At 34.2% G+C, this 24,741-nt stretch overlaps 1 long non-coding RNA gene across 2 annotated transcripts; it reads left to right on the top strand.

The window, feature by feature from the left end:
- The first annotated feature begins 488 nt into the window (after window positions 1-488).
- LOC107010289 lies at window positions 489-24,680 on the top strand. 2 transcript variants are annotated; one of them, XR_001455655.2, is made up of 34 exons: window positions 489-1,470; window positions 1,582-2,388; window positions 2,465-2,643; window positions 2,733-2,860; window positions 4,673-4,830; window positions 5,940-6,014; window positions 6,102-6,353; window positions 7,031-7,120; window positions 7,843-7,982; window positions 9,374-9,498; window positions 9,785-10,217; window positions 10,307-10,434; window positions 10,530-10,628; window positions 10,863-10,940; window positions 14,517-14,632; window positions 14,785-15,838; window positions 16,132-16,248; window positions 16,375-16,581; window positions 16,669-16,798; window positions 17,260-17,353; window positions 17,586-17,659; window positions 17,756-17,932; window positions 18,906-19,110; window positions 19,199-19,256; window positions 19,411-20,616; window positions 20,706-20,835; window positions 20,935-21,060; window positions 21,290-21,362; window positions 21,457-21,652; window positions 22,427-22,472; window positions 22,542-22,811; window positions 23,969-24,103; window positions 24,202-24,350; window positions 24,462-24,680. It is a non-coding gene; the product is annotated as an uncharacterized LOC107010289 (long non-coding RNA). The 2 variants fall into 2 exon arrangements; XR_001455656.2 differs by having other exon boundaries at window positions 24,450-24,680.
- Window positions 24,681-24,741: the final 61 nt, after the last annotated feature.

The following is a 24,741-nucleotide window of genomic DNA, read 5'->3' as shown; positions in this document are numbered from 1 at the left end:
AAGTGTACTATATAACTCTGTTTATGTTTAGAACTATATAAATTATTTCAAATACATAATATGTAACTTTTTAATAGATTATATTAGTCAGGTATAAAAGATATATTTAATTTGTTGTTGTGGATAGTCTCGGTATTTTACTAATTTAAGTTAAATAAAATAATATTGTCAAAGTTTTCAATAAGATTACATTTTCTTACATATAGATGTATTTTTTGATATGTGATATTTTTTGTTTAACAAGTATAATATATTAGTAATTTATAATCTTTATGTTATAAATTTTTGAAATATAAATTTTATGTTTTGAGTTGATTTATAAAAATATAATAGATTAAATAATATTAATTTTATTTGATGATAATAAACTTCACATTATCTATGGAATAATTTCTCCTTATTAAAAAAACATAAGTACTATAATAAAGATTTACTAAAAAAAATACATATATATAAATTTTGTATTTTTTCCGCGTTCTATTTTTTTAGCCGCGTCTATTAAGTATAAAAAAGAGAAGCCAGTGCGTATTTTAGAACTCAACCGACCGTCGGAATTTCTACGCTACCGACCGTCGGAATTTATGTTGAACTTTTAAGAGCTTGTTAATCGGAAAATCTATGTATGGGTATTTAAGTGCTCTTCACGTTATCTTGTTTTTCTGCAAGAAGTTCACTTTTGCATAATGGAATTCAACAATCGACTTTTGCATGATGAATAAACCCTAAATTTATATATTGGTATTCTACTTCTCTTCCCATTATCTCGACATTCTTCCATTAAAAGTTGCAGGTTCGAATTCAAGAACTCGATTATTAAATAAAAGTTCAACAACTCTTTTTGAAGTTACCTGGTATTGTTAGATTTTCTTGGAATAATTTGTTTTAAGAAAAAAAACCCAAGAAATTGTTGTTTTTTTCAACTTACATTGTTATTCCTACTTGTTTTTTTTTGAACTCACAGTATTCTTCAATGCATATTTTAAAGAAATTTAAGTTTTCAAGAATATATTGACATGATAAATATCAAGGAATCTGTGATTTTTCAAACAACTTATGTTGTTATTCTCATAATATGTGTTAAAGGGTAATCTTTTAGGGACATTAAAAAACCGAATTTGCTATTTGGAGTTCAATTCGGTCTGGGTTTGTCTTGTTGAGGAGTTAGTTTTCAGCATGGGTATTGTGATTTGTAGTATTTTGAATGAAGACAATCAATTAGACAGACTTCGTATACGCCCTCACTGGCCATTTTCCTTTACATGGTCTAGATTTTTCGACTTTGATTGTTTCTTAAATATGGAAAATAATGCCATGTAAGAGAATGAGAAATTTATATGGATAATCTTTTCTGAGACGTGGACTCTGAAAACATCATAGTTAAGTGAACAACGATGGCAAGTCGTGCTTTCATACAGTTTTAATTGTTTAGACTAATTGCACCTGCGAAGTTGTCGGTGGCTTGCACAAAAGGTGAGACTATTCATTTTCAGCTTCCATTTTCTTCTGGGTTGAAACAGAGGAAGGGTTTTGGGGTGTTAAATCCATTTAGGTGTTTGTCTAATTGCTCTATTTCGTCTTCAGCAAACCCGTTGGAGTGGTCAAGAAGGTTATCGACGAAAAATTCATCAACTGAGGACTGTTGGTGGCTGCTTCCAAGGCTGTTTCTCAATGCTTGTTAAAAGGCCAAAAACAGAAACAGATGAGTATTTACAGGAAAGAAATCCCTTTATAGTAGATAGTCCCAGCATAGCATAATTCATTTATTATTCACCGCAATAGAATCCCTACATTATTATTTACCGCATAACAGTTTTTACATTATTATCGCTGCTTAAACATTCCCTGTATGATTACTTTTACCAAATAATGTCTTACTATTTTGTATTGCAATTTTGTGACATTACTGAAGAAAAGGAGAGTGATATAGGGCGCTTTATCTTTTGTTACATCACTTTGTGACTGCCTCGTGGAGTATATTCTTCTGTAGATACTGCGGACCATGTCAATAAATGTCCATCCCTTTTACATAGTCGAGGATTATGATCTGTTGTTTTAAATGTAGGTTAAGAGAGGAGTGGCTTGACTAATTGCCACAAAAAAAGAAAAACATGTCAGTTGTTCATTTTTGTTCCATGTTAGATGTGCAATCAACTTGCAAAAAATAATGTGCATCATTTAACTCCCTTCGTTGGCAACATTGATACTGAACCTGTTTATCTGATAAAGCTATTTTGAAGTGTTTTTCAAGAATCTCTTATGGTGACTAGTTGATTCTTAATGGTACTTGTAGGATTGGTGCTCCATTCTTCTCTTTGTTGAGGATAGTCTCACGAATCTTTGGACTGTAAGTAACTCTGTCGGTGAGAGCAACTCCACATTCCCTTTCCTGTATGCTGCAGCCCCAGTTCAGTTACTTTCTTTTTAAGCTACTTTTGGATAACCTGACCGGAGAGTGTACTGTCAGGAGAGAGATTCGATCTTCACAGGAGTTGGAAAGTTCTTCTGAGAAGCACGATACCGTGTCCAGATTCCTCTTTCAGACAGAATTTTGAAGTTGGTCAATTCATTGATCTCTTGCTCATTGCACAGTTCGTATAAACTGGAAATCCTGAAACTCAGAGCAACTCCTTTCATCCAATGCAGGTAATTTGCTCTTGAGTGCTCGTATGTGTTAATAATCAATGATTTCAGAAAGTGTGTGCGACTAATTAATGTTCTTTTCCACTCTGCAGAAACTAGAGCTTTAAGGGAACTGTAGCATTCTGCAAAAGCTATCTTCTCAGAGCTTCCACAGCAGTCATACCATCAGTGCGATCAATCTACCGCCCAAAGTTGTGGTGACAGTGTATTCTGATGAAAGGTAATGTTATCAAATTTGTACGAAGGGTAGGTCTCTTTCTGATATTATCTCCAATATGTTAGTAACTACCATAACCTGATGTTTCTCTTTTCAGTTCAAGTGTGAAAATTAAACTTGTTAACATGTGGAAAACCTAATAAAAAACTCAACGGGGTACTCAAGTACCTGCGATGGGGAGTCAAAAGAAGGTTATCAATCCTGCCATATGTTCCTGACCTGAATTTTTCTATTGCTTGTTTCAGATAATTAGCTTAATTTCTTTCACCCACTTTTCAAGATTTTCTTAGACTGCATTCTTAATAACCATGAAAGCATTAGAGCCACATAGTCTTTTTCTAATTCCGTCTTGCTATTGTTCTAATCCTATATTAATTTTGTTGTAGTTATTTTGAAGTTAACCTCAAGTATTAAATTTAATGCATAATATTTCATTCTTTTAACAGTTACATGTAATCACAGTGGGAGGAAAAACCACCTTTCAAATAGTGTGTGATTATGTGCTGAGTCATGCATGCTGGCATATAATCCAAAAACACTAAAGTTGCTTCCGTCACTATATATCACTCACTTCATCACTCCATTAAAGCACAAAATAATCTTCTCTTTTTCTTCCTTTACTTTGCTTTCTCCATTTTTTTCTTCTTCTCTTCTCTCTATTGTTATTGGGTCTCTTTGTAACAAGGGCGGTGCTAAGGAGGTGCAAGTAGAAATTATAAATGTTGAGGAGGAAATGAAGAAAAAAATAGAAAAAAGTTCAGGTGAAATCCCTCCATTAGATGTGAAAGACTATGAAGATCTAGGGTTGATTTGGAGAAATTAGGTGAAACTAGTTATGAAAATGTTGGCATAGATTTTCATGCCATGTTTTCTGATTTTTTTTCCTAAAGATGAAGAGAAGGCTTAAAGGAGATGCTCTGAACTCTTTCCTGTCGTTTTTTTTTGTTTGAGGATTCTCTTTTCTGTCATTTCTTTGTTGGAAATTGTTACTAAAACTCATGGGAGGCCAAATGTTTCATAAAAGCTTAATTAACGTTAGTGCATCAGCAATGTCAAAAATTATGTAGTTATTCAAAAGCGATGCTTAATTAATTCGTATGCACCAATGTGAAAAAAATTGTGTAGGTAACGAGTTAACTACAACAAATTTAATATGGGATTAGAAAAAATTAATTCTAATATATTGTATTAATAAAACTATTTTTTATTATTATTATTTTGATTTCGCCGTGAAAACTATAAATAACACCCACATATCATGACACACCACATGCGCATTTTAGAATTCACCACTGTCACTTACACCAACCACTTGTCCATACACTATCGGTGCATGTTAGAGTACACCACCGGATTTCTGTTCTTTAACTGTCCCAATGACTATGTATCTTCTCATGTACTAGTACTACTGCTCAAGTAATTTCTTTTTGGAACCGATGTTAACCTGCAGACACTACAACCTCTAGTATAGCCTCTGCACTTTGTGAGCACTTTGCAGTCAATGATCGTTATGTATTTTACAAATAGCCAGTTCCAAGGAAGAAAATGCACTACAAGTAATAGTTTTCTCACAATTCAAAACAAATAAAAAGATATTGATTTACATACTTTACTTCTAAATTGTACTCTTTCCTGATTGATCTTTTGGTGTTTACATATATAATCTGGAAGTCCTGAGAGGGTCTTGTATTCTCTGGAAGAGTCTCTGCTAAGAATCTCCCTTGTGCATTCTAGTGTCTCCTACAAATTTGTTGATATTGAAAGGTCTTTGTTATTTCAGCTAACTTGAGGATATTTCCTGTCTGCTTTCTTCAGATTTTGTTTATTTGCATGCAGTGAAGATGACCTGCTATGCACACGTGCTTCTCCTTCTCCGTTGCTGCCATTATCCAGTGGGTTTTGGAGTGATCTGAGTACCCTTAACAAATTGAATGCAAGTGATGGTTCATTCGAACTCTCAAGATACATCTCAGGTCCTGAAATACAATTCACATCTCTTATTTAGTGCTTGAGGGACCAACTTTGTACTAACACCTTGCATTATCTAATATTGGACACCAGTTAAGCACAAAGTTAAGAAGCCACCTTAGTTTGCTTATAGTGAAAACATAAGAAACTGAATATCACTGGATGATCTGGCTAGAGAAGTTCCAGTGGTTGGAAGTTTACCAGGAAAGTTAACGTTGTCAGAAAAATGACCACTTCTACACAGGAATAATTACCAACAAGAGGCACGACTTTGTGGAGGGTAGGTGCGACATGACTAGACGATCATCTGAAAAGAGTCACGCATCTGTCTGAAGGTTATACGAAAGAGGCATGACTCTTTTAGAATGGTTGTAGTAGAGAGGCATGACATTGCTAGAACTATCAGTGGAAAGAGGTCTTCTTAACCAGTTGCCTACAAGAGGTGTTTCTCTCCGGAATGACCACGAGAGAGAGAGAGAGAGAGATGTGATACTGAAGAGAGAAGGGCACCGATAGTACAGCGTGCAGGTCTTTGGTAGGTGGGTGGGTTGTCAGAGAGCAGTAATGGTAGTTGCCGATATGGAGAGTCTAAAGAAGGTATACCATTCTTGCCATTTGTTCGTGTGATGATATGGCCCTTGGGCCTAACCAAACCTCAAAAGCCGGCTCATGGGGAGACGATTGTCCAAGTCCATTTAACAGTCCACTAGTCTATTATCCAATCGGGAGCCCAAGCAAGATGAACCTTTCTCTCATACCGTGTGTAGATATGACCCTTGGGCTTGATTCAACCCCAAAAGCTTGCTCATGAGGAGAGAATTGCCTAAGTCCATATGAGTAGACCACCAATCCATTCTCCAACCCACTCTAACAGTTCCCGTCCTGAATAAGAGCTTAATATTTCTATTGCATGTTTCAGTTAATTAGCTTCGTTTCTTTCAACCACTTTTCAAGGTTATATTAGACTGCATTCTTATGAATCATCAAAGCACTAGAGATCACAGTGTTTCTTTTTAGTGTCCTAGTCCACATAGTCTCTTTCAAATTCCATCTTGCTTATGTTCTGATTTTGTGATAGAAATGTCATGCCTGACGTTTTTATTCAAGTTTTCAGAATTTGCACCAATAAAAAACTCAAAGTATCTTATATTCTTGGACAAAATGGAGGAGCCTCTCTCCAGAGATTACAGTTGAGTACCTTAACTATATCGCAGACGGTTTTGTGACTTCCTCTCTATTTTGTTAATATGATGGTCTCTTTTCTTTCCAATTTCAGATGCAGAGCGCTACTGGAACTAGTCTTAAGAATCAGAATAATATACTCGATGCACTTCTGGCATCTTGCATCTTGTTGGTGCTTGATGGGTTCCTGATATCATTGATAAAAACTGCCTGGTGGAGGATTCCAAAGTTCTTTAAGAAGTTGATAAGAAGTTTATTACGCTTGTAGACGGAAGAAGTTCTTTAAGAAGTTGATAAGAAGTTTATTACGCTTGTAGACGGAAGAACACTTGCTATAATTAATCAGGTCTATTCTGTCATTGGCATAATCCATTATGTTCGTTCTTGGTTTCTCATAAATTTCCTTACAATGCATTTGCTTTCAAAACTGTTTCTCTTAGGAGTCGTTTGGTTGGAATCATTAGCAAATATAAATCTCAGCATAAACTTCGGCATAAATAGTATAATATTTGTTGGTGTCATGTAAGTAAAAGTGATAACTGCAGAACTATGTATCACTCAGTTATCTGCATAAGAACAATAAGCTCGACATAACTTATGCAGCGTCTGGTTGGCAGTATTTAACTGTTCATTATAATATCCTCATGACTTATGCCAGAATTATGCGGGATAGATTATGATCTTTTATGATCTTTTGTTTGATTCTAGCATTTATCTTTGTTGAGCATTACACTCATTGTCATGTTCTACAGCATGCTGCAGATGAGTGAATTCGTTTGGAAGAACTGCGTGAGAAGGTCATTGATGTGTCATTTCGAAGTGGAGTCTGTAGCTTAGTGAATTATCAGGTCCTATCTGGACAAAAGAGGAAAACAACCTATCTTGATTTCGAGCAAGAATTGTTATGTTTATAGTCATCTTATGTAAAATAGATTTGCCTTGCCCTGCTTGCCTTGTGTAGAAGACTTGAAACTCTTTATAAAAGGTAATATCGATTTTGAATCTTTGACCCTACTTTTGCAGTTCATGCCTGAAAACTATACTGACCATTCGAAACTGTGGTTGTGGTTGGATCTGTAACATTCATTCTCTAGCCTCAAGATTATTTACCAGGTAAGTTACAGATCTGTGTTTATATTTTCATCAGAACCGGTCTGGAACTTGATAAAGTTGCCATTTACCTAAAATTCCATTCCACTAAATTTGCAGCATTCATTGAAGTTTAACCTAACTCTAGCATGAAATGATATGTTTTGGTTAAAGCGGGAGCTTAAATCTGATTCACAAGCAACCAACATATGTTACACTCCTCAGGGTAACATTCTGTAATACTTGTATGTCATATTATACATTCAAAAAGTTAAGTACCTGTAAACCATTGCAAGTCAGTCTTATAAAGGAATGGTAATATTGTATTGATTGTAGTTGTTAAATACAGGATTAGGAAGGGCATCAACTATTAGATCATGAGAATTGGGATTAGGAATTATTGGGAATAAAGCTACAGTGTAGTAAATACACAAGGGCTGGGAGAAAATGGTCACCTGCATTCTAGAACCTTTTACTACACTTTCGTTCTTATTTTTTACGAATTCCTGTTCTTCTTTCTTAAGGGTATGTTCATGTCTAACTGTGGAAAACAAAGCATGATAACTTCTCAGTCTACTTATTCCATCCTGCGGTATCAATTCTACAATTTATATTAGTTCTGTGCTCCATCTTGTTGAAAGCAAAAAGTATTTTATGTTTTAATTGGGTTGGTTATAGCGACTGAATTATGAATTGGAAAATCGGAAAATCTAATCTATCTATGGGTATTTTACTGCTCTCCACAGGAAAATTCAAGAACTTATGTTGGAATTCAAGAACCCGACTTTTGCATAATTGAATTCAAGAACTCAACTTTTGCATAATTGAATTCAAGAACTCGACTTCTGCATGATGATTTTTACAAGAAAAAATCAAGAAGTTGTTGGTATTCCCCTAAACCCTAAGTCAATCATCCGCTGATCTATTTATTGGTATCCTACTGCTCTTACCATTATCTTGATGTTCTTCTATTAAAAGTTGCATATTGGAATTCAAGAACTCGATTTTGCATGTTGGATTTTTAAGAAAAGTTGAACTTTTTGGCTTTCAAAGAAAATTCAAATATTCATTTTTTATAAAGTAAGTTATGTTGTCATCCTCTCAATGTCTGTTAAGGATGTTCAAGAATTTATTTCCCCTGCTTAACTGTCAAACAGGAACTTGTTTTGAATGAAGACATTGAATTGTAGACTTGAAACACCCTCACTGGCCCCTTTCCTTTACAAGGTCTGGACTTCTTGACTTTGATTATTTCTTAAAAAATAGAAAATTGTTTTTTTGAGAAAAAAAAAACAATTTTTTATTTTTTAAGAAAAATAGAAAAATTGTGTTAGGTAAGCAAATGGGTAGTATCCATTAGGATAGGTATATAACAACTAACGTGGTCTTTGTTGTCCGTGAAGGCCTCATTCACATAATTACTGGCTCCTTTCCTTTACAAAGTCTAGACTTTTTGACTTAGATTATTTCTTAAAAATGGAAAATTGTGCTAGGTAAGAGAATGGGTAGTATCCATTAGGATAGGTATAAAACTACTAAATTGGTCTTTGTTGTCCTTGAAGGCCCCACTCACATAATTACGGAGATGAGATATATTTGTTGTTGATCATTATTATATGTAAAGATGTTTGATTATTTATTCTTACTGAAGTTGAGTTGGAACATACATATTGGTGTTCAAGTACTTTACTTATGGAGACAGTATGTGTGCCTCTTTCTTTCATATTCTTTTATGCTTCCTTTTTGTCTGACCATTTTAACCATGGTTTCAAATGCTTCCTCTACACCAGACACGTAAATAACAGCCGATATGCATGCTTTGCCAGCAAGCTTTGACTTTAAAGCAGAGGGTTTGAGCTCTATTTCCGACATTTTTTTTGTTGGAAATTGTTACTAAAAAGGCTCACGGGAGGCCTAATAGATATCGTATGGTTTTGACAGGAAAAGTTTTAACGATCAATGATGACAGGAAAAGTGTGCAACTAGTTAATATTCCTTTCCATTGTCCAGAAACTGCATCATTTTCTACACTTTGTTTCCCTAACAACCACGGCTTAATTTGCAGGCCCTTCGGTATTTCTTCATCAACTTATTTCAGTATGTTGTCCTGGCAAAAGAAACAGAAACCTAATCTTTGGTTAATATTTACTATATCGGATGCTTGTTTTTATTGTGTTTTTGTTTTCCTTGGCCTTGGTAATGCAAATATCAATTCTAGATTTTCTCCAGAAGACCAATACATAAATTACTTCATAACATAGCTATGTGTTTTGACAGTGCTTCTGACATTGAGAAGCAAAGTAGATATCAGATATATCCACTGTTTTTGTTGAACCTAAACTGTCCAAGATCTTTATATGACTCAACTATGGAAGCCTTCAAATACCTCTGAGGAATTTAAGGTGAGATATTTTGTTGGGATTTGTGTTTTAATTTGTTTCTGGGTTAGGAAACGAATGTGGGTCTTTGGATTTGTTTTTGTTGAATCCTGTTTGTGTTGGTTTGTTTTGAGAGAATTGGTCTGGGCTGTTTTCTGTTCAAAAAAATTCGAAAAACCTCATCATTTTTTTTGAAACTTTAATGTGGGTGAAATTGATATGTGGCTACACATCATTATTTATTACTATCCTTGTATGATTTCAAAGTATTATAGAGGAGCCCCTGACAGGCAAGGCCCTTCCTTCACAGCTGTTCCTGGAGAACAATTCAAAACCACATGTCTAGCTTCTTTTGGCTGCAAAACTGAACAGGCCAATGATCTCAATTTGATGCTTTTTCTAAAGAGATAGGAGACTTGATCAGCTGACGTTTATAGTTCAGGTCTTTCTGAATTATATTATATGATGGTGATGCTTGGTCACATGTACATTCTCGTAGTGAAGAAAATCTTAATAATTATTTGGTACCACAGCTATGCTCTCCTCTAGGGTGGATGGTTTTCGTATAAATGGATTTATGCTGGAAATTGAGATAAAACAGATGAGTTTCTAGGGAAGAAGAAGAGTAGAAGTAGTCATTTAGCTCCTCAGGGAAGAAGTTCTTTGACACAAACGAGTCTTCAAGAATGGCAGCAGGAAATAACAATCTCAAGACAGTTCATGATGTGCCACTCATTTGCCAGGTAATTTGCCCTTGAGTGCTTGTATGTGTTAATAATCAATGATGTCAGGAAGTGTGTGCGACTAATTAATGTTCTTTTCCACTCTGCAGTAACTAGAGCTTTATGCAGACTGTAGCGTTCTGCAAAAGCTATGTGCTCAGAGCTTCCACATGTACCGTCCCATCAGTGAGATCAATCTTCCACCCAAAGTTGTGGTGACAGTGTATTCTGATGAAAGGTAATGTTATCAATTTTGTACGGAGGGTAGGTCTCTTTCTGATATTATCTCCAATATGTTAGTAACTACCATAACCTGTTTTTTTTTCTCTTCAGTTCCAGTGTGAAAATGGAACTTGTTAACATCTGGAATAGCAAATTAAAAACTCAAGGAGGTGCGGTGCACAAGTACCTGCAATGGGGAGTCAAAAGAAGGTTAACCAATCCTGCCATTTGTTCCTTACCTGAATAAGAGCTGACTTTTTCTATTGCTTGTTACTGTTAATTAGCTTGATTTCTTTCACCCACTTCTCAAAATTTTCTTAGATTGCATTCTTAATAACCATGAAAGCATCAGAGGCCGCATAGTCTTTTTATAATTCCATCTAGCTATTGTTCTGATCTTGTAATAGAATTGTCATGCCTTACAAATTTTATTCAAATTTTCAGAATTTGCGCCAACAAAAACTTAAAGTTTGTTCAATTCTATGAGAAAATGGAGATACTTAATTCCATCCAGAGATTACAGTTGAGTACCTTAGCTATATCTGAAAAATGTTTTTTGTGACTTCTTCTCTATTTTGTTAAGATGATGGACTTTTACCTTTTCTAATATTAGTTTTGTGCTCCATCTTGTTTAAAGCAATAAGGATGTTTGAGAGTTTAATGTCTTCAACACATTAGTTCATTGACGCTTAATAACTTCCCATGTTGAAAAAACACTCAACATGTGAAGTTGAAAAGCCTGTTTTCTGGTCCAGGAAGAACAAATTGGATGGAATGCAAGTGTATACGGTGTGTCTCTATGTTTTCCAACTATACTAATTATTTCAAATATGTATAAAAAAATAAAAAATTGTTTATAAAATATTAGTAATTTATAATCTTATATGTTATAATTTACTATAAAAATTTTGAAATATAAATTTCATATTTTCAATCGATTTATAAAAATATAACAAATTAAATAATATTTATTTTATAGGATGATGACAAACTTCACATCAAATAATTTCTTCCTTTATTAAAAATAAAAACACAAGGAAGTAGAGAATGGCAAATAAATAAATAAAATTAAATGTAATAACTATCTTTTCAGTTATTTCCATTAATAAGCAAATACTCGATCACTTTGTTATTATAGGGCTCCACTGATTTGTATAAACTATTAAAGAATTAAAACGGATATTCTCTCTTTTCTCTTTACTTTATACAATTTTTTCTCCTCGTTCCTTCAATTCCTCCTTAATCTTATCCACAAATTCAATTTCAAATTCAAAATCCTCCAGCACGTCCTCGACGGTTTCAAAATTACTTAAAAATATTCAGGCACCATCAAAAACTCATCTCATTCTATTAATTTTTGTCAATTAAATTATGCATATACATTTATAAGTTTAAGAATTTCAACAACAAACAGAACATATATTTATGCAAATTCTAGCAACTTCAGTTTTTCACTAAAGGTTGTACGAGCTGTAATAGTAGTTGAAAAACCTCCCGTCCCGAGAGGGCTCAAGCCATGCCTTTACTAAAGAATTCTCGCCATCTCAAAGAAAATCTGGTGTGGAGCCCAGGCTAGCCAACAATGAGAAACGCCTTCCTCTTTTTTCTTGATTTAGGTGACGTAGTCTTATCCGAAATGCACATTTTCAAATTATATACTCATGTTAAACCTTTAGATACATAAATTGAAGCTTTATACAAATATACAATTTACAAACCTAAATAATTTACACATACATATACTTATTACAAATAAATACACAGTATAATCTGCAATGTATAAATATAAAGATTCGTGTAAACACTCGACATCTTCGTATACTTGTACAATTCACCAAAAACACTAAGTATATATATGTATGAAACTTTTAAATTCGTATAAACACTTGACATCTTCATATACTTATACAATTCACTAAAAACACTAAATAGATATACATATATAACTTACAAATTCGTATAAACACTCAACATCTTCATATACTAATACATATTATGAATATACAATTATATAAAAGATTATATATACAAATTACAACTTTATACACACTTTTACATTTGAGAAAATTTCACACAGTGCAGTTTTAGTGTTACTTTCACACAATACACGTTTTTGCATTTGTATAAAATTCAACTATCCAAAAACAGGATGAAGATGTACTGTATAAAACGAAAACATAATAGTTTCATACATGAAATCAGCGAATCTCCGATCCTATATACAATTTCAAGCACAAAAATTAGTGTGAAATTAGCGAATCTCATATCACTAATCAATTCAAATTTTTGAACTGACTATACAATGTGAGTTCTTTCGGTTGAAGGAGAAGAAGAAGGAATGAAACAAAGTCCTTGTGAATTCTGGGATTTTTTTCCTTATTTATCTAACCGAAATTACTGTCCGTTTTAATTTAAACAATTAAAATGCATAAAATATAACAACACATCCGTAGCAAACTACAATTTTACTACGGAATGTAATTTTGAAAAGTTTGCAATCACTTAAAATTAAGGATTTTATATTTGGTATACATAGAATTTTACTCAATAAAGATATATATAGAGAAAAGACATAAAGTGACACCTCAAGTTGTTCCGAATTTTCAAAAAGACACCTTAACTATGCGAGTGCCCTATTACCCTCCTAAACAATTCCGATAATATATTATTACATTATTCTTTCAACCAATACCAAATTTTAAATAGCAAGTGACACCAATCCTTGTGTGACATGTGTGAATTGAATTTGAAATATATATTTGTTTTTTAATTTAAAGTTTTCTTTATTTTTCTCTCTCACTTTTTGACTTATTTTAATTTTAATTTCACTTTAAATTATTTATCTTTCACCCCTCCCTTCATTTTCTTTTTTTTTCTTCTTCTTCTTCACCTCTCACCCTCACCTCACCCCACCTGTACGTCAAGTTGAACCCCTCCATTTTTTTTTCTTTTTCTTTTTTCGGTCAAATTTCTTTCTTTCAAAATTATACTATTTTCCAGTATTTGTGATATTGATAACAAAACTAATTATTTTATAAAAAATTAAAATTTTGAAGATATCATCAATTAATTTATCTCATTTCATATAACTTCAAAACTAAATATGATAATTTTGTAAGAATCAAAATTCTCCGAAAATTGAAAAAATTTAAGTGAAATTTGAATTTTAAAAAGTAAATAATATCTACTAATCATCTTGAAATCTAGTGGTTATCAAATTGTTCAAAATGTAATAAAATATTTAGATATAATTTTAAAGTTGAATGGAGTTAAACTAATAGTAGTAAAAAAAAAAGGAGGTGGAGTTGTGATAAAAAAAAATGACATTGAAAGTGAAAAGTTACCATGAAAATGACAAATAATTTTTGAAGAAGAAGAAGAAAGAAAAAAAGAAAATTAATAAAGAGAAAAAATTAAAATAATAAGAAAAACAAGAAAATATATTTTATAGCAAAACACTTGCAAAAATAAAATTATATTCATTTTTTTAGTTTGTTCACGCTCATTAAGAGAGTGCATACACTCTCCATACCACGTGGACAAAAAAATAATACTAACAATATCAATTCAGATTTGTTTTTGGTTATGGACAAAAAATAATAGTAATAATACGTTTGCATAGTTTAAGTGTCTTTGTAAAAATTTGAAACAACTTCAGGTGTGTCACTTTATATTTTTCTCGATATATATATATATATATTATATTGTATTTTTTCCGCGTTTTTTTTAGCCGCGTGTATTATTTCGAAAACTATAAAACAGAGGAGGACCCTATGCGTATTTTAGGACTCACCCCATCAATGCACAGACCGCCGGAATTTCTACGCTACCGGCTATCGAAAATTTTCTAGAACTCACCCACCAATACCCCGACGACCGGAATTTCTACGCTACCTGCTATTGGAAAATCTAATCTAATATTCTTCCATTAATCTATCGGAAAATTTAAAGAAGTCGGATTTGCGTTAAGTTCATTGAACTTGTTGACAGTTCAAGTGACTATGTCCCATCAACAACTTGTTGGCTTCCCATAGCAAAATCGGAAAATCTATCTACGGGTATTTTACTGCTCTTTCCATTATCTTGATGTTCTTCCAGGACTTAGGTTGGAATTCAAGAACCCGACTTTTGCATAATGGAATTCAAGAAGTCGACTTTTGCATGATCAATGATCAAGAAGTTGTTGGTATTGCCCTAAGCCCTAAATCAATTAGGTATCTTACTGCTCTTACCATTATCTTGATGTTCTTCCATTAAAAGTTTGAATATTGGAATTCAACAACTCGATTTTGCAAAGAAAATTCTTTTTAAAAGTAAGTTAGGTGTCATCCTCTCTCAATGTGAATTTTTTTTCCCTGACAAACAGGAACTGAGAAAAGATGTGGAGTTGTTTTGAATGAAGACACTTAATTGTAGACTTAAAACACCCTCACTCACTTGGCCCCTTTCCTTTACTAGGTCTGGACTTTTTGACTTTGATTATTTCTTAAAAATAGAAAAATTTTGCTAGGTAAGCAAATGGATAGTATCCATTAGGATAGATATAAAACTACTAACGTGGTCTTTGTTGTCCTTGAAGGCCCCACTCACATAATTACGGAGATGAGATATATTTGTTGTTGATCATTACTATATGTACAGATGTTTGATTATTTATTCTTACTAAAGTTGAGTTGGAACATACATATTGGTGCTCAAGTACTTTACTTATGGCGACAGTATGTGTGCCTCTTTCTTTCATATTCTTTTATGCTTCCTTTTTGTCTGACCATTTTAACCATGGTTTCAAATGCTTCCTCTACACCAGACACGTGAATAACAGCCGATATGCATGCTTTGCCAGCAAGCTTTGACTTTAAAGCAGAGGGTTTGAGCTCTATTTCAGACATTTTTTGGTTGGAAATTGTTACTAAAAAGGCTCAGGGGAGGCCTAATAGATATCTTATGGTTTTGACAGGAAAAGTTTTAACGATCAATGATGACAGGAAAAGTGTGCAACTAGTTAATATTCCTTTCCATTGTCCAGAAACTGCATCATTTTCTACACTTTGTTTCCCTAACAACCACGGCTTAATTTGCAGGCCCTTCGATATTTCTTCATCAACTTATTTCAGTATGTTGTCCTGGCAAAAGAAACTAGAAACCTAAACTTTGGTTAATATTTACTATATCGGATGCTTGTTTTTTTTTCTGTTTTTGTTTCCCTTGGCCTTGGTAATGCAAATATCAATTCTAGATTTTTTCCAGAAGACCAATAAATAAATTACTTCATAACATAGCTGTGTGTTTTGACAGTGCTTCTGACATTGAGAAGCAAAGTAGATATCAGATATATCCGCTGTTTTTGTTGAACCTAAACTGTCCAAGATCTTTATATGACTCAACTTTGGAAGCCTTCAAATACCTCTGAGGAATTTAAGGTGAGATATTTTGTTGGGATTTATGTTTTAGTTTGTTTCTGGGTTGGGAAACGAATGTGGGTCTTTGGATTTGTTTTTATTGTATCCTGTTTGTGTTGGGGTTTGTTTTGAGAGAATTGGTTTGGGCTGTTTTCTGTTTAAAAAAATTAAAAAAACCTCATCAATTTTTTGAAACTTTGATATGGGTGAAATTTATATGTTAAAACTGGCTACACATCATTATTTATTACTATCCGTATAAGATTTCAAAGTATTACGAGGACCCCCTGACAGGCAGGGCCCTTCCTTCACAGCTGTTCCTGGAGAACAATTCAAAACCACATTTCTAGCTTCTGTTGGCTGCAAATTGAACAGGCGAATGTCAACAAGGACAGGCCAATGATCTCAACTTTGAGGCTTTTTCTAAAGTGGTAGGGGACTTGATCAGCTGATGTTTATAGTTCAGGTCTTTCTGAATTATATTATATGATGGTGATGCTTGGTCACATGTACTTTCTCATAGTGAAGAAAATCTTAATAATTATTTGATACCACAGCTATGCTCTCATCAAGGGTGAATGGGACTCGCATAAATGATTCATGCCGGAAATGGAGGTAAAACAGGTGAGTTCATAAGGAAGAAGAAGAGTAGAAGTAGTCATTCAGCTCCTCAAGGAAGAAGTTCTTTGCCGCAAACGAGTCTTAAGGAATGGCAGCAGGAAATAACAATATCAAGACAGTTCATGATGTGCCACTCATGCCAGGTAATTTGCCCTTGAGTGCTTGTATGTGTTAATAATCAATGATGTCAGGAAGTGTGCGACTAATTAATGGTCTTTTCCACTCTGCAGAAACTAGAGCTTTATGGAGACTCTAGCATTCTGCAAAAACTATCTGCTCAGAGCTTCCACAGGTATCGTCCCATCAGTGCGATCAATCTTCCACCCAAAGTTGTGGTGACAATGTATTCTCTGATGAAAGGTAAATGTTATCAAATTTGTAGGGAGCGTAGGTCGAGGTTTTAACCAAACTAAGCCACTATATAAAGTCATTCACCAAAATAATATGTTTTTCTAAAATTTTACAAAACTAGTATAAACGTATTCCACAGTAACGTTTTAGGATATATTTTATTTTTTAAAAGTTGATGGCGTCAGATTGATATACGTTACTCACAGTAACGTTTTACTCCCAAAACGTTACTCATAGTAACGTTTTAGGAGTAAAACGTTACTGAAAATAACGTTTTAGGAGTAAAACGTTACTTACAGTAACGTATATCAACCTAATATTGTTAGTTTTTAAAAAATAAAATATACCCTAAAACGTTACTGTGAAATACGTTTATACTAGTTTTGTAAAATTTTAGAAAAATATATTACTTTAGTAAATTGTTTTATATAATGTTCGTAACTAACATAACCTAATGTTTCTCTCTTCAGGTCAAGTGTGAAAATGGAACTTGCTAACATCTGGAATAGCAAGTTAAAAACTCAAGGGGGTGCACAAGTACCTGCAATGGGGAGTCAAAAGAAGGTTAACTAATCCTGCCATTTGTTCCTTGCCTGAATAAGAGCTGACTTTTTCTATTGCTTGTTTCTGTGAATTAGCTAATTTCTTTCACCCACTTCTCAAAATTTCTTAGATTGCATTCTTAATAACCATGAAAGCATCAGAGGCCGCATAGTCTTTTTCTAATTCCATCTTGCTATTGTTCTGATCTTGTAATAGAATTGTCATGTCTAACATTTTTAATTCAAATTTTCAGAATTTGCGCCAACAAAAACTTCAAGTTTCTTAGATTCGATGAGAAAATGGAGATACATTTATCCAGAGATTACAGTTGAGTACCTTAGCTATATCTGAAAATGTTTTTGTGACTTCTTCTCTATTTTGTTAAAGATGATGGACTTTTACCTTTTCTAATATGAGATGCAGACGGATACTGGAACAGAAAATCCTAAGAATCAGGATACTATACTTCTGGCGTTTTGCATTTTGTTGTTGATTCATTGGTTCCTGATACTATTGATAAAAACTGCCTGGAGGGTGCCAAATTCAACATAAGAAGTTTATTCGGATTGTGGCGAATACAACGCTTGCTGTATTGATCAGGTCTATTCTGGCCTTTGCATAGTCAATTATGTCCATTCTTGATTTTTCATGAATTTCCTTATAATGCATTTACTTTTAAAAATAAATTCTCTTTGGTATTGTTTGGTTGGACTAGTTAGCAAATATAGCTCTCAGCATAAACTTCCACATAAATATATAATTTTTGCTTGCTGTGTAAGTAAAAGCAATATCTATAACTATGTATCGCTCAGTTATCCGCACTAGAAGAAATTAGTTCGACATGTCTAATGCAGCGTTTGGTTTGCGGTATTCAACTGTTCACTATTAATATTCCAATGACTTTTGTGAGAATTCATGTATTATTTTATGTGGGATAGAATATGGAATAAGAAAAACGTGTCAACAATGCAAGGATATGAGTATTTACAGGCAAAAATTAGCTTTAATGTAGATAGTCCCTGCATAGCTTCACTGATTGATTATTCACTGCTAGAATCACCACATTATTATTTACCGAATAACAGAGTTTACATTATTATTACCGCAAAAACATTCCCTGCATGACCAATACTTTAACCAAATAATGTCTAACTATTTTGTATTGCAATTTTGTGATATTACTGGAGAACAGGATAGTGATATAGGGTGCTTTATCTTTAATTCCATCACTTTGTGACCGTCTGGTGGAGTATATTCTTATGTAGAGACTGAGGCCTGTGTTAAAATAAATGTGAGTCCCTTTTTACATAGTCGAGGATTATGATCTTTTGTTTGAATGTAGGTTAAGAGAGGAGTGGCTTGACTTATCGCCACAAAAAAAGAAAAACATGCCACTTGTTCATTTTTGTTCCATGTTTCAATGTGCAATCAACTTGCCAGAAATTATGTGCAGCATTTTTAACTCCTTCTGTTGGCACCATTGATACTGATTGTGTTAATCTGATAAAGCTATTTTAATGTGCTTATCATGAATCTCTTTTGGTGACTAGTTGGTTCTTAATGGTTCTTGTAGGATTGGCGCCCTGTCCTCCTCTTTATTAAGCATGGTTTCTTATGCTTCCTTTACACCATCGACATCAAAATACAGCCATTCAGACGATATGCATGCTTCCCCAGCAAGCTTCGGCTTTAAAAGAAAGGCTCTGACTGACGTTTTTTTGTTGGTAGTTGATACTAAAACTCACGGGAGGTCAAATGGATTTAGTAAGGTTTTGAAGGTAAAGTTCCTTTGAGTTTTATTTGGTAGTATCCATTAGGATAGGTAAAACCTACTAATGTGGTCTTTGTTCTTGGCACTGTTTGCAGGACGGCAAGTATTTGTGCCTTGGAGTTGATGATTGTAGACAAAATGTTGGTACGACAGGTAATTCTGTTTAAGGGTACCTGTGATTTTTTAAATCTTATGGTATGTTGTCTTGTTGATATTGAATTGATAAATTATGGAGTAACATCTATATCTGGATTACCTGGAAGTGGCTCTAACAAGTTTTTACTCTGGTTTCGGATTACTTTTGCAGTGGGTTAGAGTCCCATATCATAGTTGTGATATGAATCCAGAAGCTCTGCGCACCCCTTTTCATCTAATATCTTTACCTACAGAGGATGATTTCGTGGATAACAAATTCCGTACTTCAGCTTGCTCCAGTTATAAATCAGACTGCGTGTTAGGTTCTGTTATGGGAGGAGTCTTAAACAATTGTAGCTGGCAGATCAACAGAGGATGCCTCATTTAGGGAGTCTCTTGAAATTGATGACGGTTCAAATGAGATGCATGAGAAAAGGAAACCATTTGTGCAGAGCTGTTCATTGTAGAGAAGGCTGATTCATGATGGATCATCTTTTGCTAGTGATGAAGATATTGAGTTTGAAAATGTAACTACAGAAATAAACAAAATCACCTTGAAGATTATTATAGTTTTGAATTTGAAGTAGCTGGTGACGTTAACCAGGACTTAAATCAAAGGGGTCTCCTAGAGGCAAAGAAATATATTTTGAGAACTTCTCCAGGTGCAAAACTCCGAGCAAGTCATCGCGGAGGTCAAAAATTTCCAGGCAAGGACATTCTGGATGAAGACAATCATCTTATGGATTTGGATAAACAGACTTAAAATTATGGTTCTGCCTGCTATCTTTTAGTCAAGAACCGTCTCCTCTGCCACCAGATCCTTTGCTCTGGACCAGGTTTCAGGATTTTAATCCTTACATCGCTGAAAATGGGATTGAAACTTCTGTTTAATATAAAGTTGTTGTCACATACAATTTTGGAAACGTGGAACATAATCTCTTGGTCCCTGCCATAAATAATTTGGAAAAAGAGAACGGCTCGTTCTCAAATCCTGCAAAGTCTGATCTCAATTTTTATGCCCTTTCTAGAGAGGATACGGACAGTATTGGGGGACTTGTACCATGGGATCTTCATCATCTATTATGATAAATATGATTTCACACAGAAGTATTCTCATGGTGAAGAGAATTTTAAGAATTATTTGATACCACGAGTTATGCTCTCCTATAAAGGTTGGAAGGGGACTCGCATAAATGGGATTGATGCTGGAAATCAAGGAAAAACAGATGATCTTATATAATAAGGTAGAAGAAGAGTAGAAGAAGCCATTCAGCTCCTCCATTTTACCAAGGCAAGGAGAAGTTCTTTGCCAAGAGTGAATTTCGAGGAAGGCAGCAGGACAATATTAAGACTGCTCATGATGTGCCACTAATGCCATGTAACTTGTCCTTGAGTGCTTGGTTGTGTTAGTAATCAATGATGACAGAAAATGTGTGCCACTAATTAATATTCTTTTCCATCATGCAGAAATCAGAGCGGTAAGGAGACTGCATCATTCTGCAGAAGCTATCTGCTTGGAGCTTCCATAGCAGTCATCCCATCAATGTGATCAATCTTCCACCCCAAGTTGTGGTGACAGTGCATTATCCGATGAAAGGTAATGTTATCAAATTTCTTGGGAGGGTTAGGTATCTTTCTGATATTATCTCAATCAAATATGTTAGTAACTCACACGACCTGATGTTTCTCTCTTCAGTCAACTGTGAAAATGAAACTTGTTAACATGTGGAATAGCAAATTACAAACTCAAGGGGGTGCACAAGTACCCTCGATGGGGAGTCGAAAGAAGATAAACCATTCCTGTCATGTGTTCCTGATCTGAGTAAGAGTTAAGTTTTTCTAGTGCATGTTTCAGTTAATTAGCTTCATTTCTTTCACCCAATTTTAAAGACTATCTTAGACTGCATTCTTATTGATCATTAAAGCAGTAGAGATCATAATGTCTCTTTCTAGTCTCATAGGCCGCATAGTCTCTTTCAAATTCCATCTGGTTTGTGTTCTGATCTTGTAATAGAATTGTCATGCCTGACATTTTCTATTCAAATTTTCAGTATTTGCACCACAAAAAACTCAGTTTCTTAGATTCTGGGATAAAATGGAGGGACTACCTTTCCAGAAATTACAGTTGAGTACCTTAGCTGTATCTTGGATGTTTTTGCGATTTCTTATCTATTTTGTTAAGATGATGGACTTTTACCTTTTCCAATATGAGATGCAGAGCAGTACTGGAACAAAGAATCTTAAGAATCAGGATACTATACTCGATGCCACTTCTGGTTCGCATTTTGTTGGTGATTCATTGGTTTCTGATACCATTGATAAAAAACCGTTTGGAGGGTGCCAAAGTTCTCCGACGGGTTGATAAGAAGTTTATACCGGTTGTGGCAGGCACAACACTTGCTATAATTAATCAGGTTTTCTGTCCTATGCATTGTCAATTTATGGTCATTCTTGGTTTCTCGTGAATTTCCTTATATTGCATTTACTTTAAACGATTGTTTCTCTTAGGGATTGTTTGGTTGGCCTCATTAGCAAATTTAGATGTCAGCATAAACTTCCACATAAATAGTATAACGTTTCTTGGTTGCGTAAGAGAAGGTAATATCCGCATTACTATGTAGAGCTCAGTTAGCCGCATAAGAAAATATAAGCTTGACATAACTAATGCAGCATTTGGTTGGCAGTATTTAGCTTTTCATTATTAATATCCTGATGAGTTGTGCAAGAATCTATGTATTATTTTATGTGGAATAGATTATGGAATAAAAACACATTGTTACACAATGCATGGATATAAGAGTATTTACAGGCAAAAATTTCCTTTAATGTAGATAGTCTGTGCGCATTATTCATTTATTATTCACCGCGTAATAATCCCCACGCTTTTATTTACCACATAACAGTTTTTACATTACTATAACTGAATAACTAATACTTTAACCAAATAAATGTCTTGCTCTCTGGTATTGCAATTTTGTGATATTACTAAGTAAAGAAGAAAGATATAGAGTGATTTATCTTTTGCTTCATCATTTTGTGACTGTCTGGTGGAGTATATTCTTGTGTAGAAACTGAGGCCTATGTCTAAATAAATGTTGTCCCTTTTTACATAGGCAAGGATTATTATCTTTTGTTTGATTCTAGCATTTATCTCTGTTGAACATTACACTCATTGTCATGTATTACAGCATGCTGCAGATGAGCAATATTCGTTTGGATGAACTGCACGAGAAGGTAATGATTGTCTAAAAACTCAATGAAGTGTCATTTAAACTTGGAGTCCGTAACTTACTGAATTACCAGGTCCTATCTGGAAAAATGAGGATAACAACCTATCTTGATTCTGAGCAAGGATTGGTGCGTTATTTTGATAAAAGGTAACGTTGATTTTGAGTCTTGTGGTGATGTCTTGAAACTCTTTATGATAGGTAACATTGATTTTGAGTCTTTGGCCATGCTTTTCCTGGTCATGCCTAAATTTGGTTACCAATTACTACACAACTATGCTGGCCAAATTCAAAACAGGGTTTGGATCTGCAACATATGTTATTAAGCTTCAAGATCATTTACTAGGTAAGTTACGATCTTTCTTTAGATTTTTCATCACACAAACAGTCTATGGGACTTGATAAAATTGCCATTTACCAGAAATTCCATTGCGGTAACATTCTCTAATACTTGTCTCTGTCATATTATACAAAAGTTAACTACATGTAAACTATTTGCAAATCAGCCTAAGAAGGGAAAGGTATTGTAGTACTGATTGTAGTTGTTAATACAGGATTAGTTGCTCACCTACATTCTCAAAGCTTTTACTGAACTTCATAGCTTATTCTCTTCAACATTCGTATTCCTCCCTCTGAAGGATATATTTCTGTCTAAGAGCACTTCTATTCTGAGGTATCAATAGCACAGTTTATATCAGTTTTGTGCTCCATCTTGTTAAAAGCAAGAAGGAACTTTTAGGGTTTAAGGCTTTTTATTCGCTATGTTGCTCGGAATCTTCAAAAATGCCTGCGGGTGCATGTTGGATTCGCCAAAAATAGTGTATTTTTGGAGAATCCGAGATGGGTGCAACATCAAAACTGGAGAGTACGCGCAACTAAGTTTATTTGTGCCCTTTATCTCTTAAGGTCCATTTATGTTTTGATTGGGTTGACTCTAGCAAGTGAATCATGAATTGTAACTTACAAGGGAAGAGCTTTTTTGTTCTAATACATCAATGACAAGGCCTTGAAGCTTGAATTTCAAGCTTCCAACTTAATATGGAGAACTATTCATGACATCATTCATGTTTTAGGAAATATACTCACTAGATAATAAGATGTTGGTTCATCTTAGAACAACAAACTCGGGTTGATAAGCATTTCTTGTCCAATACTTACTCTTTCCTCTCCCCGCCGGATATCCCTCTCAAAAACGGACCTCCAATGATGATATGCTTGCACTTTGTCAATCCAAGTTGAGTCATAATCGCTTCAGCATGCACGGTTTTCTCCTCAACTGTAAATGTTTTAGGAAATATATCCTATAATTTATGATTGTTTTCTTGATAATACAGTTCCCTGTATTTTGGGCGTTAATCTAACTGATGTGGATCTGAGACACTAACAAGCTCTCATATTTCACTCCTTCGTTTAACTCTAAATCTTTCTCATGTGGAATCTTTGCTTAATGCCATGTCATGTTCTCTGAATGATGTATTTACAACCCACAGCTTACTGATACAGATGGATCATCAATAGTACCCCCATCAGTGAACTGGGTTCTGAATAACAAGGCTTGCGGGAGTAGAATAATGTTTGAAGACGCATTGTTTCCTTGAGAATGTTCTCTCATCGTTGTGGAGTTCATTGTGTTTTCAAGTGAGTGGAAAATTGCATTTCAGGTGTTGGAACTGCATTTGATGTTATGTTTAAGAGAGAATTCCATATCATTAATAACACATGTTTTCGTCCATTAGTGTGCTCATGGGCAATCATGTCATGGATTGCATTGGCATGAAACCAACCCAGAACGTGCAGCAAAGCGACTTAGATCAGACGTATCCTAGTGTCAAAAAGCTCTCATGAGTATACCTACCAAGCAATCATTTCGAGCTGAAAATATCAGGTTTGCGATCTTTACAGTCACCTCCTTATAGCTTATTTTCTTATTCCGTCTGTCTTTTACTTAATGATTTCAACCAGTTCAACTAAAAGCTGAAAATAGCCAAATTTGCAGAAAATGAAAACAAAAGAAATTGGGTTGGGCAAAGTGAACTTAGCATATGTACAAAAACAAAGAACTTAGCATACAATATGTACAGTTGAAATTGATGATGAACACGCACATACTCAACATGTTGGGTAATGAATGATATATTTGGATCGAGTTTATCTTATTTCAAATCGTGCATTTGTCACCTCTAATTTTACCAAACGAATCGACCAAATTCCTTAAGATATGGTGTCCGTCTTAATTTTTGGTATGCGTCTATTATGAATTGAACATTTCATAATCT

This window comes from Solanum pennellii, chromosome 2 (genome assembly GCF_001406875.1).
Source record: "Solanum pennellii chromosome 2, SPENNV200".
Taxonomy (NCBI): domain Eukaryota; kingdom Viridiplantae; phylum Streptophyta; class Magnoliopsida; order Solanales; family Solanaceae; genus Solanum; species Solanum pennellii.
This window is presented reverse-complemented; position numbering and strand designations above follow the sequence as displayed.